General features: G+C 36.3%; 1 non-coding gene across 1 annotated transcript; it reads right to left on the bottom strand.

Moving 5' to 3' along the window:
- Positions 1-16,757: 16,757 nt before the first annotated feature.
- Positions 16,758-16,864, bottom strand: LOC135272588 (U6 spliceosomal RNA). Its single transcript, XR_010340609.1, has one exon. It is a non-coding gene; the product is annotated as a U6 spliceosomal RNA (small nuclear RNA).
- Positions 16,865-19,969: the final 3,105 nt, after the last annotated feature.

Here is a 19,969-nt window from a genome sequence, read left to right as displayed (position 1 = left end):
CTCTCTCTTTTTATACCTTCCTTCATTTTTCTCCTTTTTGCTTTTCCCTGTATTATTTTCTTGAACATGGCCTACCTCTAACTTACCAAAGAATTTTTGGTCCAATTATTGAGAGAAAATTAGTTGGTTTCTAGATTACCAATGGACTGGTTGATTTTGGTCTTATTTTAGTAAGGTATGACCCTTTCATATCTTACTAAAATCAAGACCAAAATACCTCCAGTATATTTTTAGGAGTACCAATTCTCTATTTATGTACAAGAAAAAAGCAGCTGTCTTTCCTAACCCCTCTTGAGAGAAGGGTGAAAGAAATTCTGCTCCTTTGATATAAGTTATATATGATCCTGGTTCTCACTAACCTTTTGAAATGTAAATATGCCTTTCTAAATCCCAAATAAACTCGAGGTGACTTCTGCTTCTATGAACCAAAGATGTCTCCAAATCTTGGCTTCATCTCTTGAAATACAAATACTGAGGGAGATAGCATTTCATTCTTTCCACTACCTTGGTAACTTAAAACAATTGCGTCAGATACTTGTTAAAATGGCAAGACACGTTTTTAGGTAAGCTATCACAATGGGGAGATGAAATTTCTGAATAGAACTGAGCTCAACTCCAAATACAGAAAAGACAGCTGAGGATATCCATAGCCAACAAGCAGAGTGAGGGGGTCAGTGGATGGAAAATTACTACCAGGAACTTGATTCGATATTGATTAGTTATCAAGGGTGGTGAGATCTTGCTAAACTAAATTAGCAGGATTTTCTAACATGATGGTCTCAGATCTAATTATTACATTTTCACATATGGTGAACAGAGGGACATCTTTCATTGGGACTTTCCTTTTAACTAATCTATCTCCTTTTGACTAACTTAGTTATAAAGTCAATAACTGGCAGAACAGAATGAAATTTCAGTTACTAGAACAATCATGCTTCCTCACCTTGACCTGAGCACATTTGGGTACTATAAATTAACAAAAAATGAAAGAATGTCTTGAAAAATAAGATAAATGGCAGTGGTTGCTACACCATTGTAACTTATGGTGTCGAAAAATACATGTTCTTGCCAACTGTTAGTTGGCAGGAGTATAAACTCTCTCTTTTTTTTTTTTTTTTTTTTTTTTTTTGGCGTGGGTTTGGCTCTGCTGGCTCTTCTTTTGGCTTTTTTTGTCAAGGTCTATAATTAGAATACAACTAAATGAAGCATCTGTAAAAAAGAATAAGTTTCTTTTTTTTTTTTTAAGAAAGAAAGAAGGAAGGAAGGAAGGAAGGAAAGAGAGAGAGAAGAAACACAAAACTACATATTCAAGGACAGACAAGTTCTTGGGTGGTGATTTTATTTTTTATTTATTTTTATTTTTGAAAGAAAGAAAAAGAATAAAGAAGAGGAGGAAAAAGGAAGAGAAAGAGAGAGAGAGAATGGGAGTGTTGCTTTCTTGCCCAGGCTAGAATGCAGTTTAGTAATGGGTATTGAAAACCTCTTTTATACCAATAATTATACTTGATGTAAACAGGAGGGAATAAGGGAAGAAAATAACAAACGAGCAGCCAACCAATATTTCATTTAAACCTATGAAATGCTATGCGATTACTGAGGAGTGATTTACTTCCAATTATGTAGTCACTTATGGAATAGGTGTGAGGTGGTAATGTATGTTTTATGTATTTGAAGCGGAGAGTTCTATAAATGTTTATTAAGTTTACTTGTTCCAGGTCTGAGTTCAAGTCCTGGATGTCCTTGTTAATTTTCTGTCTCGTTAATCTATAAAATCGTTAGCTCTTCTTGTTACATTGATCCTTTTGCCATTATGTAATGTCCTTCTTTGCCTCTTTTGCTCTTTGTTACTTCAAAGTCTACTTTATCAGAGGCCAGAATTGCATCTCCTGCTTTTTATTTGTTTATTTTTACTCTCTGATTGGTTGATAAATCTTCCTCCTTCTCTTTGTTTTGAGTCTTTGTGTATCGTTGCATGTGAGATGGGTCTGGATGCAGCATACTGATGGGTTTTGGCTTTTTATCCAATTAGAATATATATATAGGTTTAATACTGGCATTTGATGCTAGCTGGCTGTTTTGCCCATTAGTTAGTGTAAATTTTTCGTTTTGTTAGTGTTCTTTTCGATATATTTTTGGAAAGGCTGATATTGGTTGTTCCTTTATATGTATAGTGCTTCTTTCAGAAGCTCTTGTAAAGCAGGCCTGGTGGTGGTGAACTCTCTAAGTACTTGTTTGTTCGCAAAGGATTTAATTTTTCCTTCGATTATAAAGCTTAGTTTGGCTGGATAGGAAATTCTGGGTTGAAAGTTCTTTTCTTTAAGGATGTTAAATATTGGTCCCCACTCTTTTCTGGCTTGTAGGGTTTCTGCTGAGAGATCTGCTGTAAGTCTGATAGGTTTCCCTTTATGGGTAACCTGACCTTTCTCTCTGGCTGCCCTTAGTATTTTCTCCTTCATTTCAACCCTAATAAATCTGGCAATTATGTGCCTTGGGGTTGGTCTTCTTGAAGAATATGTTTGTGGTATTCTCTGTATTACCTGGAGTTGAATATTACCTTGCCTTGCCAGGTTGGGAAAATTTTCCTGAATGATATCCTGAAGAGTATTTTCCAACTTGGATTCATTCTCTTCATCACATTCAGGTACACCTATCAAACGTCAATTAGCTCTTTTCACATAGTCCCATATTTCCTGGAGACTTTGCTCATTCCTTCTCATCCTTTTTTCTCCAATCTTGTCTTCTCGTTTCATTTCACTGAGCTGCTTCTCGACTTCTGATGTCCTTTCTTCTACTTGATCAATTCGACTGTTTAAACTTGTGCATGCTTCGCGAAGTTCTCGTGTTGTGTTTTTCAGCTCCATCAATTCACTTATATTCCTCTCTAAATTGTCCATTCTTGTTAACATTTCGTCAAACCTTTTTTCAAGGTTCTTAGTTTCTTTGCATTGGGTTAGAACAAGTTCTTTTAATTCACAGAAGTTTCTTATTACCCACGTTTTGAAGCCTGCTTCTGTTATTGGAACACACTCGTAATCTATTAAGCCTTGTTCCATTACTGATGAGGAACTGCGATCCCCTGTAGAGGGAGAGGCATTCTGATTTTGAGTATTCTCTGCCTTTTTACGCTGATTTCTTCCCTTCATTATATATTTATCCATCTGTTGTCTTTGTAATTACTGACTTTCTAACTAGGTCTCTGAGCAGGCGTCCAACTTGTTGATTCCCAGCGTCGAAATCTGAGCAGTCCACTGCGCCTGTCAAAATAGCGGTGTTAAGATTGATGGTGCTTTTCTGCCCGGGAATCTCCGGACTCTGCACCAAAAACTGGTGCGCTAAGGCACCAGCAAAACTGCCGCGCCGGCCACAAGAGTCGCCCTGGCGACACGTGGGGCTCCTCTGCTGGGAATCTCCTGGTCCGTGAGCAACTAATATTTGTCTGAAAGTGTGGCGTCCTCTCGTTCTCTGTGCGTTCACTGGGAGCTAGGAGCCCGAGCTGCTAGTGATCAGCCATCTTGGATCTCTCTCCCAGGAGTATAAACTCTCTGAAGACAATTTGCTAGTATTTCTAAGAATTAAAAATGCATCACATGTCATTATGAGAAACAAAGTTAGTTGTTTGTGATTAGCAGCAACTAGAAAATAATAAAATCATGCATTCTACTTTATGAGGTATTAAAATGAATTGACTGGTGACTTACACCTGATACAGAGTTTAGCCTTGAGGAAGTGGCCTGAGGCTACAGAATAAAGAGCAGAAGAGTAGAGGATTCTGAGAGTCACTGGATTCGAGACACATCACCTCTGCCCCAAGAGTGTTGGTAAGGGGCTATCTTGGAGTTAGCTTGGGAGTTTGAACTGGAAATGGAAGGGGGCCTCAGCTAAAAGGGGCTGGAGCTTTACAGGCAGATGGTCATGGACTGATGGCAATTAGCTAGAGTAATGAATGCATCTGCCACAAGAAAAACTCAGGCAAGAAATGACCAGTGATGAGGAGGCCTTGTGGAACAAAAACACTTATCTGAGAAGCTCAGAGAACAGGTAAGCTAGTTTATGAGCATGTCAGTTAGTAAGACCTTTTCGGCCTCCTAAGGTTTTCTACCTTCCTATGCTATTTTGACCCTGTGGAATTCAGAAACCACACATAATAAGCCAGAAGAAAATGGAGAAGGATAAAGTATAAAACAAAAGACAATGATAGCCACAACCATCTCTCCTCCATCCAGGCCTCATGGGGTCTCCACCATTAACCAACTGCCTGTAGCAAGCCCAAACTGGGGAAAAGAGAAGCTTTAAAATGGAATAAAATGATACTGCAATGAAAGTGTTTTGAAGACTGGAAGTTACTAGAAGACTTTTGTTATTCAAAAGTGACTAGAAAATTCATGCTGTTTACCCAACATTCCAGTGAAAGGAAGGGAATCATTAGTTCCATACATAATGCTTGGAAGAACATTGGAAGAAAAGTAACAAAGAGACTTACTGATTGTACCCAGGTATCTGGTTAGTTCTTTACTTAATGTAGTTTAGATAATAGACACTCATCTGTACGTATTCATATAAACAAGTATGTGAATTTTTTCATGAATTCTAAAAAGCTGTTCAAATCTGTTGCTTTGAGAGAGTAGAGAGTAGTTTGCTTAAATTTGTAAGTTACGCTAATGCATAATTATGCATGCTGTATTTATATGTACATATATACTTTATACATGTGCATATAAATTTTTGTACATGTACATATTATGTGTGTATATATGCACATAGTGCATATGTGTGTATGCATATATAGGAGTGTATAAATGCAAGTTTTTTAAGAGTTAACAAGATGAAGTGTTTATGGTCAATTTGGGAAGTCTTTTCTTATTGTACATTCTGAATTAAAGGAAAAAGAAAATAAGGCTGGGGCGGTGGTTCATGCCTCTAATCCCAGCATATTCGGAGACTGAGGTGGGAGGATTACTTGAGACCAAGAGTTTGAGATCAGCCTGGGAAACATAGCAAGACCCATCTCTAAAAAAAAATTAAAAATTAGCCAGATTATGGTAGCACGTGCCTGCAATCCTAGCTACTTGGGAGGCTGATGCAGGACAATCACTTGAGCCCAGGAGCTGGAAGCTGCAGTGGGCAACAGAGTGAGATCCTGTTTCTTCCAAACAAAGAAACAAAACCCTAATAAATAATCTCTTCAAACAATGAAGGACAGGACATAGAAGATATTCTACCTGGACATATTGAAATTCAATGAAATAGAAAGGAATTTCATAGTTCTCCTTCATGCAAGGAGTAAAAGTTATATATATTTAAAGTAAACATGCAAAATTTTCAACAGTTTTGTGAAAGATAATACTTAATTCTATGTATTCTATGTGGTTCAAATTCCAAAGAAAATCATAGAGTTTTCAGCCTCAGATCCTAAGGGTAATTGAGAGATATCAAAATGCAAATATCAGATGCTTTAATTTTCAATAAAAAAAAGCATTAGTTTGTTTACATACCACAGAATTGAGTTGTTCAATGCTTTGATAGATGACCAGTTTAAGAAAGGTATATTAAGAATATTCTATCATTTATGTGAAAAAAATGCAAATTAAAATCATAAAGAAAACATCATGCCTGTTCCTGGCATTTGCATTATATCTGTTTGAAAAACAGAAGGATAATTTTATACATATTTTATAACATATGTGGTTTTAAATCTCCAAGCTGGATACATTACCAAGCTGTCTGCAAACATATTTTTAATCTTGAAAAAGAAATGTGTTAAAGATTCTAAATTCCACATAAGTGGATACATGAAAGTGAAAGGCAGTTCTGGCATTTTTGTTTTTCTTTTACTTCTAATTTTTACTTAAATAAATGGGCATCCAATTCAATTGTTCTATATATTTCCTGATCCATATCATGTGAGTAGTTTGTTATATTTATGCCATAATTACCTCACATATTGTAATATGCAACACTTAAATGAAATAGCATCTTCTATGTTATCCAGCCAGCCAAAGTCATTGACAGAAGGAAATACAAAACCAAGAGAAATTAAGTAATTTCACTAAAGTCTCACAATCATATAAAGGCATCAGATTCGTATCAGTCTCACAATCATATAAAGACATAGATATAAACCTGGTTGAAGTAGCCCTTTTCAATGGGTATGTACATATAAATACCCATAAACACATAAATAAATATCAATGTCTCTGTTTATAAGCACTTTTTACATGTCACATACCAGTATCCTGGTTTTCTTTTATTTCTTTTCCAATGAAAGTTTATTACAGTTTAACATGCACAGAGAAATAATTGTATTTATCAAAACATTTTCTCAAAGTGAATATACCTACTTAGCACTCATATCAAGAAATTAAACATTAATAGCATCTGAGAAGACCCCCGTTTTTCTCTAAGTCACTGAACTGTCACGGGAAGTGACTAGCTTGAGCAGTAACAGCCTAGGTTATTTTTTCTGTGTTTTTTTTTTTAACGTTGTGTAAATGGTAAATTTAGTATGCACTTTTTGCATTTGGCTTCTTTAATATAATGTCTGTGAGATTTATACATTTATTGTGGAAAACTATAGATTATTCATTTTCTTGCTATACAGTATTTTATGAAAATACCACATTTTAGTTATTGGCTCTGCTCTTGACAGACGATTGAATTGATTCCAGTGTTTTACTGTTAAACGAGTCCTGAACATACTTGTGTATGTTTTAATACACACATATTTGCAATTGGTGCATGTCAAGAAGTGAGATCTCTGCATCACAGAGTCAGTGTTGAGTTTTATTAGATGCTGCCAGTTTTCCCATGTGATTGTATGAATTTAACAATGTGTTTAGTAGTGCACTTGCAACACATTTATTTGTTTTTATTTTTAGCCATTCTGAAAGCTAATTGTTCAGCTAATGTGAGAAATGCTAAATTTCCAACTATAATTGAGAATTCTTACTTTTAAATTTCCAATTCTTTTAATTTTTGCTTTGTGTGTTTTAAAGTGCTGATATTGGCTGCATACAGAATTTTCTTCTTGATAAAAGTGACTCTTTTTGACACTTTGAAATAGCCTTCTATTTTCTAACAATATTTCTTGTTTTTAAGTCTACATTTTCCCAGTTAGTATTTATTGTGATAAGAATGTTTGCCGGGCATGGTGACTCACGCCTGTAATCCCAGCACTTTGGGAGGCCGAGGTGGGTGGATCATGAGGTCAAGAGATGGAGACTATCCTGGCCAACACGGTGAAAGCCAGTCTCTACTAAAATACAAAAATTAACTGGGCGTGGTGGCACGTGCCTGTGGTCCCAGCTACTCGGGAGGCTGAGGTGGAAGAATCGCTGAAACCCAGGAGGCGGAGGTTGCAGTGAGCCGAGATTATGCCAGTGCACTCCAGCCTGGAGGCAGAGCAAGACTCCATCTCAAAAAAAAAAAAAGAGGAATGTTCATAGTACAGCATATCTTATACTTTAACCAGTGTATTTCTATATTTAATTGTGTTTCTTGTAGGTAATATATAGTTGGTTCCTGGTTTTCTTTCCCATTTGAAAATCTCTTCCTTTCAACAAAATTATTTTATTATGTACATTTACTATAACTCTTGATTTAAATTTTATTTATCATCTTGACATTTATTCTCTGCCTTAAAAATAGTTTATGTCTCCCCTCTACATTTCCTGCCTTATTTTGGATTAGTGTATGTTTTTAGATTTTGTTGTACCTTTACTATCTTTTAGGCGCAATTATTTTATTGTTTTAGTGACCGCTTGAGTTTGAAACATGTATCTTTAAGTTATCACAGTCAAATTTCAAATAAGAGTATACATTAGGTATAATTTTATGATAGTACACCATTTCACCATGACCCAATATTTTCCTGTATTTGCTAGATATTATATTTGCACATGTTACAAAAGCGAAAATATGGTTTGGATCTGTTTCCTCACTCAAATCTCAAGTTGTCATCACCAATGTTGAAGGTGGGCCCTGGTGGGAGGTCATTGGATCACGGGGGTGGATCCTTCATGAATGGTTTAGCACTATCCCTTTGGTGCCATTCTTCTGATAGAATTCTCAGAAGATATGGTTGTTCAAAAGTGTGTGGCACCTTCTCCCTCTCTCCCTTGCTCCTTCTTTGGCCATGTAAGATGTTCCAGCTTCCCCTTCATCTTCCAGCATGATTCTAATTTTACCCAGGCCTCCCCAGAAGCAAAAGCCACTTTGCTTCCTGTAGAGCCTGCGGAACTGTGAGCCAATTAAAACTCTTTTCTTTATAAGTTACCCAACCTCACATATTTATTTATAGCAATGCAGGAACAGACTTCTACAGTTATTAATTTTGTTTCAGACAGTTGAAAGGAAGAAGTTAAAGCAGCAGATGAACGATCAATTCTCTCCTTTTACCTGAGAAAAGTTTCTAGGAGGAAGAAGGACAGTAAATACCCAGAGAAGTATCTTTGCCGACTAGACATCAAATAGATTAATGATATTGTTATTAAGAAGTCTGATCTCTGAGGTATCCTTCGCTGAATGTTTCATAGTTAAAATTAGGTCAGTGCAAAAGTAATTGCACGTTTGCCTTTAAAAGTAATGACAAAACTCACAATTACTTTTGCACCAACCTGTAGAACCTAATGTATATCAGAAATAATCCCAGCAAATGTTACATAGTTGATACGAGCCCCTGGGCTGTTTCATAACATACATAATCCCCACTTTGTAAGGAACATCATGAGTTTTAGCTAGAGAACTCCTCCATTTAAGGACAGAGGGGTGTAACTGGGATGGGGGAAGGGCTCCCTGATGTCCCAGATCTCTCTTTCTATCTGAAACTTCTTTTAATTGCTTTTATATGTAAAACTATTTAGTGAAACATGATACTGGGTAAGATTTCCGGTTCTGTGAGTTTAATTTGACATTCTGATACTATATGGAGCTCAAAACTCAATTATTTTTCATAGAAATATAAAAAGGGTAAAACTCTTCTTTGTAGATACCCACATATTTACCATTTGGAACAATCTTAATTCTTCTGTGCAGCCCCATATGTCCATATTTTAATGTAAATCTCCTGTTGGCAAATTCCCTCAACTTCTGTTTGTCTGTATTTTTGAAACACATTTTTACTGTGTACAAAATTCTGGGGTTTAATGGTTCTTTTTAAAATGTTTTTATTCAGTACCTTAAAGATAACTTTTCATGATTTTCTGGTTTGCATAGTTTCTGATGAGTTTGGCTGTCATTCCTGTGGTTTTCTCTCTAAACTTACATAATGTGTCTTTACTGAGAATATTTTGCTATATTTGCTTACTATATATATTTTCATGTAACCAGTCTTCTATCCTCATTATCACATCTTGCTTTTGATGAATTTCAAAGACAATGTCAGATATCAATCAATATACTTCATTGAACAAGTAAACATTCTAGGCTTTAAGTGGAGATTACTAGTTGTTTACATGTTTAACATGTACACATGCTCAATTACATACACTGTAAGTATACAACTTGATGAGCTCTCTCAAATGAATAAGCTTCTGTGGTCAAATAGCAATTATATTAATTGAAGTTAAAGAGAATAGTGATTTTAGGACAGGATGCCATGTGTATTTTTCATAAATTTGTTGTATTTCTTTAACAAACGACCTGACCCCTCTCTGTCACTGCATTTCAGAACAGGTTCATACTCAGCCTTTCAGCATTTTGGGTGCAAAAGTGTTCTTACAATTATAAAACCTGGGATACTGCACCAATTCTTACATTTTGTTTACAGTTTGTCTATACGCAAGCACGCGCGCGCGCGCACACACACACACACACACATCATTTTATTAGACTTTTAAAAATTCTTCTTATTTAAAAGTGCCATATCTTTGCTGTTGACTTCAAAATGCAGTAATTGGTATCAGTTAGAGATTTAAAAATCAGAGACTCAAAATGATATTATGAATGTACCATTAAGTTTTGGATGCAAAAGAAAACCGCCCAAGAGTTAGTAAGGGTGGGTTTGGGCTTGGCTCTATTAAGCAGCTCATCTGGTGGTCATGGCCGGGCTTCTGCATGCATCTACTGGGTGCCTCTGGTCACCTACGTGGGTCTGCTCCAGAAGTTCAATTACCTATCAGGTGGCATGATTAAAGGAGCCAACTGCCTTGCATTAACCAATGGGCTAGTTCAGAATTTTTTTCTTATTTTCTTTAATTTTTATTTTCAGTTGTGGGGTACATGTGCAGGATGTGCATGTTTGTTATAGAGGTAAATATGTGCTATGGTGGTTTGCTGCACCCGTCAACCCATCACCTAGGTATAAAGCCCCGCAACAATTACGTCCTTTTCCTAATGCTCTCCCTCCCCCAAACCAACCCCCAAAAGGCCCCAGTGTGTGTTGTTCCCCTCCCTGTTTCCATGTGATCTCATGTTCATCTTCCACTTCTAAGTGAGAACAGGCTTTTTCACAGGCTTTTTACTTCAGGGTGGAAACAGTCTTGAGTATAGCAACAGAAAGAAATCTTCAGTGTTCAAATACTGTTCAAGACTCTGTGTTGTTTCATTGTCCTGCTGATCAAAGTAAGTTACATGATCAAACCCAGAGTGAGAAGCTGGGGTGCGCACACACAGGACGTCACCTAACTAAAGGCCATCGCGTGACTATCATAGGAAGTTTTCATGACATATATGCTCAAAAAGCTTGGGATTCTCTCTCTCTCTCTCTTTCAGAATGGGATTTGAGGGATTTACAATATTAAGTAATATAACTCAAATTAAGCAGTATAAAAACTAACCTCAAATTGATTTTGTTGGCAAAACACAACTCAAAATACTTGTTCAAATTTTAAAACATTTTTTCTCCGTAATTCTGAAACATGTACAAAGATTACATAATCCCAGTCACTATATAATTAAACATAAAACATGACCCCAAAGAGGCCAATGTTTAAAAGAAGAAGGTAGCAATGTGACATTTTCTAAAGAAGAAGATCTGTGGAAGTAAGGAGTGTGGACTTGGGTTTTACAGATAATTGGAGGAACTGCAAGCCACAGTGATTTATTTGCTTTAGAATCCTGGAGCTGGGAATGTGTGTGTGTGTCAAGAAGTGAGGGAGTTGGTGATTAGAATGTTGTCCATTTTCTATTATATGAAGGCTGTTTCCATCAAAAGCTTTTAAAATGAAACAGCAATAAATTATCTCTGAGTTAATAGAAATCTCAATGCAACTACCTCTATTGCGATTTAATATTTTAAAAACAAAATGCCAGTTATGTTTTTAGAAAGTCTTTTCTCTTTCAAATCGTGAAAGGCAATTTTTATTATTTAAGGGCAGTATATACACGTTATAGGTGAAACTCAAGACCAGTAGTGTTTAAATGTCTCTTCACTCTGGGAAATGTTTATTCTCATATCATACAGGATATAAGAAAATCCTTCACATGGTCAGGGAGTGGGGCTCAGGCCTGTAATCCCAGTACTTTGGGAGGCCAAGGCAGGTGGATCACCTAAGGTCAGGAGTTCAAGACCAGCCTCACCAACATAGAGAAATCCTGTCTCTACTAAAAATATATAAAAATTAGCCAGGCATGGTGGTAGGCGCCTATCATACCAACTACTTGAGAGGCTGAGGCAGGGAGAATTGTTTGAACACAGGAAGCAGAGCTTGCAATGAGCCTTTCACACCTCTGCACTTCAGCCTGGGCAACAGAGCGTGACTCTGTCTCAAAAAAATAGAAATAAAAATAAAATTTTTCACATGTCACTCTCATAATTTCTCCAGATTCTTCTCTCTTTTGTACTAAAGTAAGAGACAAGCATTCTCTCACTTCAGTATTTAGTAGTGAAGATGTTTGTCAGCAATAGTGCTTTTTACCAAAGGGACATGGCAATCATTTAGAGTTTATAACAACATTATCAATGACTCACCTTTATTAAAGAGCTTCTGTGTAACAGGCACTTCTCTAAGTTATTTTGCATATCTTTGGGGTTGTTTTTGAGTGTAGTGGCACAATCACGGCTCAATACAGCCTCGACTTCCTGGCCTCAGGTGATCCTACCACCTCAACCTCCTGAGTAGCTGAGACTACAGATATGCATAACTACACCTGGCTAAATTTTAAATGTTATTTTTTGTAGAGATGGGGTCTTGCCATGTTGCTCAAGTTGGTCTTAAATTTCTGACCTCAAGCAACGCTCCCACCTCAACTTCCTAAAATGTTACAGATGTGAGCCACTACACCTGGACGTATTCACTTTTTGAATCGCCATACTAATCCTATATGTAATATAGGGTTAATAATATAATAATAACCCTATATATTTATATTACATATATTTATATATATTATATATTTTTATATATAATATATAAACAAATATATAAATATATATTATATCAATATGTTATTTATATATATTTATAAATATATAATATATTTATAAATAAACATAAAATTATATATTTATGTATTTACATAATATGTTTTTATAATATAATATTTACATATATGTTATTTATATTATTTATAATTAATAATATATATTTATATTATTAATATATATAGGGTTGTTTCTTATCTCTTTCAAAAAGAGAATTATGAGAGGCATAAAATTAAATAATTTGTCCAAATGTTGTGAGTGTGTGTATATATACCTAACTTAAATTTATACTGTTTATCATAGTCTAAAGAAATATTCTAAATTTTTTTTACTGTATTTTAGTTTCTGCGGCACATGTGCAGATCATGCAGGATTGTTGCATGGGTACATACATGGCAAGGTGGTTTGCTGCCTTCATCCCCCCCATCACCTATATCTGGTATTTCTCCTCTCATTATCCCTCCCCACCCTCCCCAACCCCCACTGTCCCTGCCCTAGCCCCCTCCAACTGACCACAGTGTGTGATGCTCCCCTCCCTGTGTCCACGTGTTCTAATTATTCAACACCCACCTATGAGCGAGAACATGTGGTGTTTTGTTTTCTGTTCTTCTGTCAGTTTGCTGAGAATGATGATTTCCAGATTCATCCATGTCCCTACAAAGGACACAAACTCATAGTTTTTTATGGCTGCATAATAGTCCATGGTGCATTTGTGCCACATTTTCCTTGTCCAGTCTATTGTTGATGGGCATTTGGGTTGGTTCCAGGTCTTTGCTATTGTAAATAGTGCCTCAATGAACACACGTGTGCATGTGTCTTTATAATAGAACGATTTATAATCCTTTCGATATATACCCAGTAATGGGATTGCTGGGTCAAATGGAATTTCTATTTCTAAATCCTTGAGGAATCACCACACTGTCTTCCACACTCCCACCAACAGTGTGAAAGTGTTCCTATTTCTCCACATCCTCTCTAGCATCTGTTGTCTCCAGATTTTTTAATGATCGCCATTCTAACTGGTGTGAGATGGTATCTCAATGTGGTTTTGATTTGCATTTCTCTAATGACCAGTGATGATGAGCATTTTTTCATATGTTCATTGGCCTCATCGATGTCTTATTTTGTAAAGTGTCCGTTCATATCCTTTGCCCACTTTTGAATGGATTTGTTTGTTTTTTTTTTCTTGTAAATTTGTTTCAGTTCTTTGTAGATTCTGGATATTAGCCCTTTGTCAGATGGGTAGATTGCAAAATTTTTTCCCATTCTGTTGGTTGCTGGTTCATGCTAATGATTGTTTCCTTTGCTGTACAGAAGCTCTGGAGTTTAATCAGATCCCATTTGTCTATTTTGGCTTTCGTTGCCATTGCTTTTGGTGTTTTAGCCATGAAGCCCTTGCCTATGCCTATGTCCTGAACGGTTTTGCCTAGGTTTTCTTCTAGGGTTTTTATGGTATTAGGTCTTATGCTTAGATCTTTAATCCATCTGTGGTTAATTTTAATGTAAGGTGTCAGGAAGGGGTCCAGTTTCTGCTTTCCGTACATTGCTAGCCAGTTTTCCCAACACCATTTATTAAACAGGGAATCCTTTTCCCATTGCTTGTTTTTGTCAGGTTTGTCAAAGATTGGATGGTTGTAGATGTGTGGTGTTGCTTCTGAGGCCTCTGTTCTGTTCCATTGGTCTATGTCTCTGTTTTGGTACCAGTACCATGCTGTTTTGATTACTGTGTCCTTGTAGTATAGTTTGAAGGCAGGCAGCATGATGTCTCCAGCTTTGTTCTTTTTGCTTAGGATTGTTTTGGCTATGTGGGCTCTCTTTTGGTTCCATATGAAGTTTAAGGGGGTTTTTTCCAGTTCTGTGTAGAAGGTCATTGGTAGCTTGATGGGGATAGCATTGAATCTATAAATTACTTTGGGCAGTGTGGCCATTTTCATGATGTTGATTCTTCCCAACCATGAGCATGGAATGTTTTTCCATCTGTTTGTGTCCACACTTATTTCATTGAGCAGTGGTTTGTAGTTCTCCTTGAAGAGGTCCTTTACATCCTTCATTAGCTGTATTCCTAGGTATTTTATTGTCTTTGTAGCAATTGTGATTGGGAGTTTACTTTTGACTTGGCTCTCTGTTTGTCTGTTATTGGTATATACTAATGCTTCTGATTTCTGCACATTGACTTTGACTTTTTTATCCTGAGACTTTTCTGAAGTTGCTTATCAGTTAAAGGAGATTTTGGGCTGAGACAATGGGGTCTTCTAAATATACAATCATGTCATCTACAAATAGAGACAATATGGCTTGCTCTTTTCCTAATTAAATACCCTTTATTTCTTTTTCTTGCCTGATTGCTCTAGCTATAACTTCCAATACTATATTGAATAGGAATGGTGAGAGAAGGCATCCTTGTCTTGTGCCAGTTTTCAAAGGGAATGCTTCATTTTTTTCTCCATTCAATATGATATTGGCTATGGGTTTGTCATAAATAGCTTTTATTATTTTGTGATACATTCCACTGATACCTAGTTTATTGAGGATTTTTAGCATAAAAGGCTGTTGAATTTTTTCAAAGGCCTTCTCTGCATCTATTGAGATAATCTTGTGTTTTTTGTCTTTGGTTCTGTTTATGTGATGGATTATGTTTACAGATTTGCCTATGTTGAACGAGCCTTGCATCCCTGGGATGAAGCCTACTTGATCATGATGAATAAGCTTTTTGATTTGCTGTTGCATTCTCTTCGCCAGTATTTTATTGAAGATTTTCGTGTCAGTGTTCATCATGGATATTGGCCTGAAATTTTTTTGTTGTTGTTGTGTCTCTGCCCGGTTTTAGTATTAGGATGATGTTGGGCTCATAAGATGAGTTGTTGAGGATTCCTTCTTTTTGTATTGTTTGGATAAGTTTGAGAAGGAATGGTACCAGCTCCTCTTTGTACATCTGGTAGAATTCGGCTATAAACACATCTGGAATTGGCCTTCTTTTGGTGTCTAGGCTATTAATTGCTGCCTCATCTTTAGCCCTTGTTATTGGTTTATTCAGGGTTTCAACTTCCTCCTGGTTTAGTCTTAGGAGAGTGCAAGTATCCAGGAATTTATCCATTTCTTCCAGATTTACTGGTTTGTGTGCATAGAGTTGTTTGTAGTAATCTCTGATAGTTTTTATTTCTGTGGAATTGGTGGTTATGTCACCTTTATCATTTTTTATTGCATCTATTTGATTCTTCTCTTTTGTCTTTATTATTAGTCTGGCTAGCAGTCTATCTATTTTGTTGATCTTTTCAAAAAATCGGCTCCTAGATTTGTTGATTTTTTGAAGAGTTTTCTGTGTCTCTCCTTCAGTTCTTCCCTGATGTTAGTTATTTCTTGTCTTCTGCTAACTTTTCAATTTTTTTGATCTTGCTCCTCTAACTCTTTCAATTTTGATGATAGAATGTTGATTTTAGTCCTTTCCTTGCTCTTCATGTGGGCATTTATTGCTATGAATTTCCCTCTAGACACTGCTTTAAATGTGTCCCAGATATTCTGGTATGTTGTGTCTTCATTCTCGTTGGTTTCAAAGAACATCTTTATTTCTGCCTTCATTAATTGCTTATTCAGTCGACATTTATAAGCCAGTTGTTCAGTTTCCATGAAGTTGTGTGGTTTTGAGTGAGTTTCTTAATCTTGAGTTCTAATTTGATTGCACTGTGGTCTGAGAGACTGTTATGATTTCTGTCTTTTGCATTTGCTGAGGAGTGATTTACTTCCAATTTTGTGGTCGATTTTAGAGTAAGTGCAATGTAGTGCTGAGAAGAATGAATATTCTATAGATTTGGGGTTGAGAGTTCTGGAAATGTCTATTAGGTTTGCTTGGTCCAGATCTTTGTTCAAGTCCTGGATTTCCTTGTTGATTTTCTGTCTCGTTGATCTGTCTAATATTGACAATGGGGTGTTAAAGTCTCCCACTATTACTGTGTGGGAGTCTAAATCTCTTTGTAGGTTGTTAAGGACTTGCTTTATGTATCTGGGTACTCCTATATTGGGGGCATATAGGAGTATTGATCCTTTTACCATTATGTAATGCCCTTCTTTGTCTCTTTTGATTTTTGTTGGTTTAAAGTCCTTTTTATCAGAGACTAGGATTGCCACCCATTTTTTTTTCTCTCCATTTGCTTGGTAAATCTTCTTCCATCCCTTTGTTTTGAGTCTATGTATGTCTTTGCACATGAGATGAGTCTCCTGAATACAGCACACTGATGGTTCTTGGCTTTTTATCCAATTTGCCAGTCTGTATCTTTTGATTTGGGCATTTAGTCTTTTTACATTTAATGTTTATATTATGTGTGAATTTGATTCTGCCATTTTATTACTGGTGGGTTGTTTTGCCCTTTGGTTGGTGTAATTTCTTCATTGCATCATTGGTCTTAAAAATATGGAATGCTTCACAAATTTGCATGTCATCCTTGCACAGGGGCCAAGCTAATCTTCTCTGTATCATTCCAATTTTAGTATATGTGCTGCCAAAGCAAACACAAATATTCTAATGTTTTCCAGAGCCATGTTCAGTGGCTCTTGCCTGCAATTCCAGCTACTTGGGAGGCTGAGGAAGGAGGATTGATTGAGGTCAGGAGTTCAAGACCAGCCTGGGTAACATAGCAAGACCCCATCTCTAAAAATGATTAAAAACGTATCCAGGCATGATGCTGCATACCTGTAATCCCAGCTACTGGAGAAGTTGAGGCAGGAGAATCCCTTGAGCCCAGGAGGTGTAGCAGGGAATGAATAAGCCATAATCACACCATTACACTCTAGGCTGAGAGACAGAGGGAGAACTTGACTCTAAAAAAAAAAAAAAAAAGAAAAAAGAAAAAATCAATTTAACAACAAGCATCTGATTGCATGCGCTGTACAATAATTAATGCTCTTTGGCTTATTCCTATTCAGCAAAGGCATTAACATAGTTACCATATATTCTGTTATTTAACAATTTTATACCAGGTAAATATTGCTAATATACTTTAGAATAAAGAAAGTAGTTTAATGTTTTCTAGATCAACTTCTGACAATATAAGACGGGTAATTGTATAGAGAAGTATATCTTTCTCTAGTGCTGATCATTTACAGTCCTTTTTTTGTTTTGTTTTTGAGACGTAGTCTTGCTGTGTCACCAGGCTGGAGTGCAGTGGTGTGATCTCGGCTCACTGCAACCTCTGTCTCCTGGGTTTAAGTGATTCTCATCCCTCAGCCTCCTGAGTAGTGGGTCTACAGGCATGCACCACCATGTCCAACTAATTTTTGTATTTTTTAGTAGAGACAGAGTTTCACCATGTTGGTCAGGATGGTCTCGATCTCTTGACCTCTTGATCCGCCTGCCTTGGCCTCCTAAAGTGCTGGGATTACAGGCATGAGCCACTGAGCTCAGCCTGTTTTACAGTCTTAATGTCTATGATTTTATAACTATTGCATCTCTATAACCCATAATATTTTTATCTATATTTCTAAATTGATATTATGCCACTTTTATTTAACAAATATCAGTTTTTTAAGTGACAAGATGATCCTTATTTCTCTCACCAAATCAATGTCAGTAGATTATCATGTCTACCTCTGCTCCTTTTCTTTAAAGTTTTTCCTAAAAAATAGATTACTAACAGACTTGAGAAGGCATATAACAGTCACTAAAATAAAAGATGTCACACATCTCCTACAGCTAATTTATGTGGGGTTCTCTGTCTGTTCCTTCCAGGGTTTCTTTAAGCTTAAAGGTGGTAATGGCTCCTCAGTTGTTAGCTGCAAGGAATTTACCTCATCCTGTTGGGTTTTTTCTACTCCTGACCACATCTCTCTTAATGAATAGTCTCTCCATTGACTCCATAACAAACTGTTAGTCCCTCAATAAATTTATCGTTAGTAAATCTCTTCTATTCAGTGATGCAGAATCTGAGAATTACTCATAGTGGTAATTTATAGAGATAATAAAATATAACCATTAAAAAGACTTTGGCATCTGGTTTTCTCTATATCTCTAAAGGTTTTTTGTTTGTTTATTTTTTTCTTATTTTTAGAGCTACTACATAAAGGCATGGTAAATCAATCTGAAAGAAAAAAACATTGTAATAGCATTAGTAATAACATTGAGTAGAGCCAATTAGCAATAAAAAGGCACAAACTACTGATACACAAAGTTGAGTTTCACAGACATAATGCTGTGTGAGCGATCAAACACAAAATAAGCACAAACTATATTAAGCCATTTATGTGAAGCCATACCATGACCAAACTAATTCATAGTGAGAGAAACCAGAACAGACAATACTTGGAGAGGCAGACTGACTAAAAAGAGGAATGAGGGAATTTTCTGGGGTGGTCCACTGTTGTATGTTTTCCTAGGAATGTTTGCATTTGTCAAAATTAATTAAACTTATACAATAGGTACATCACCCCTAAATAAAGAGATAATCTATAAAAATTATATAAGTAACATGAGGGTTGAGTGCTTCGTTGTTGACAGCCTCTGATTCAGGAAGTTAGCCACCTGGAATTGGGGTTGCTGAGGAAGATCCCTGTCTCTACCAGTTCCACATTAAATGCCACGGACATATGTTCATCATGTATTTCTGTTTGGCCAAGATTGTTCCCATTTATGTGTGTTTTCCCAATGCATTAGTTAATTTCACCTCCCGTCACTCTCAAAAGTGTCCCAGTTTGAAAAATAAATAATATGGTCATAGTAGAATTAATTAGCCACAAGAGAAAGCAAAACCCCAGCTGGACTGACAGAATGAGTTAGCTTGACAGGCTCCTCAGCAAACTTAGTGAAATTTACATAAGCATCTTGTTCCCATTTATGAACTCCTAATCTGTAGTGCTCAATATCAGAAAACACCTCTTGAGACATTCTCTCTTACTCTTTTCCCCAGTCAACCCTCTATTTGCATCTTTTAATCCATACTTTCAAATCTTTATTCAATTGAAAAAAAAAGTCCCTGAAAATCTGAACTTGACAATCAAATAATGACAGAAGGCTAATTCCCAAGTTGTTTAAACTCAATCAATATAAAACACCATTCAACATCTTCCTTCAGAAACCAGCTTCTCCCATAATGTCTAATATTGTACCTAGTTGAAAGCATACTAAAGTAGCTTAAAAAAGGACCCAAAATGTAATACAAGTAGACATATATTTATTTCTTGTTTCTTTGGGGAGAAGATGAGAAAAGTACCATAACTCTCGATGATTTAACCCAGGCTGAGCGCAGCTCCACCATCTTCAAGATATAACTTCCAATGCTGGGCATTACCCTCCCAGGTAGTCAAAGAGGAGAAACAAGCATGAAGTAAAATAAATAGGGGAGAGAGGGATCACGGATATAACAGAGTAAGTATTCACAGGATGCAATCACATGACCAGATCCAACTGCAAGGAAATACAAATAATGTAATGTACATGTATGTCGGGAGAAGGGAAGAACAGGGATTTTGATAGATGGAGAGCAATCTCTGCCACATTTGCTGATAATCTCCATGTGGGCCTTCTTAATTCTCCTTTTTCCTATGGTACATTATTTATATTACAGATAGAGAAGAATTATAGCAAAATATATCACATTATGTACTTTGCTGATACAACTTCTTCAG

This window comes from Aotus nancymaae, unplaced genomic scaffold (assembly GCF_030222135.1).
Source record: "Aotus nancymaae isolate 86718 unplaced genomic scaffold, 86718_ANA_hifiasm-v0.15.2.pri h1tg000115l, whole genome shotgun sequence".
NCBI classification, from domain to species: Eukaryota; Metazoa; Chordata; class Mammalia; order Primates; family Aotidae; genus Aotus; species Aotus nancymaae.
This window is presented reverse-complemented; position numbering and strand designations above follow the sequence as displayed.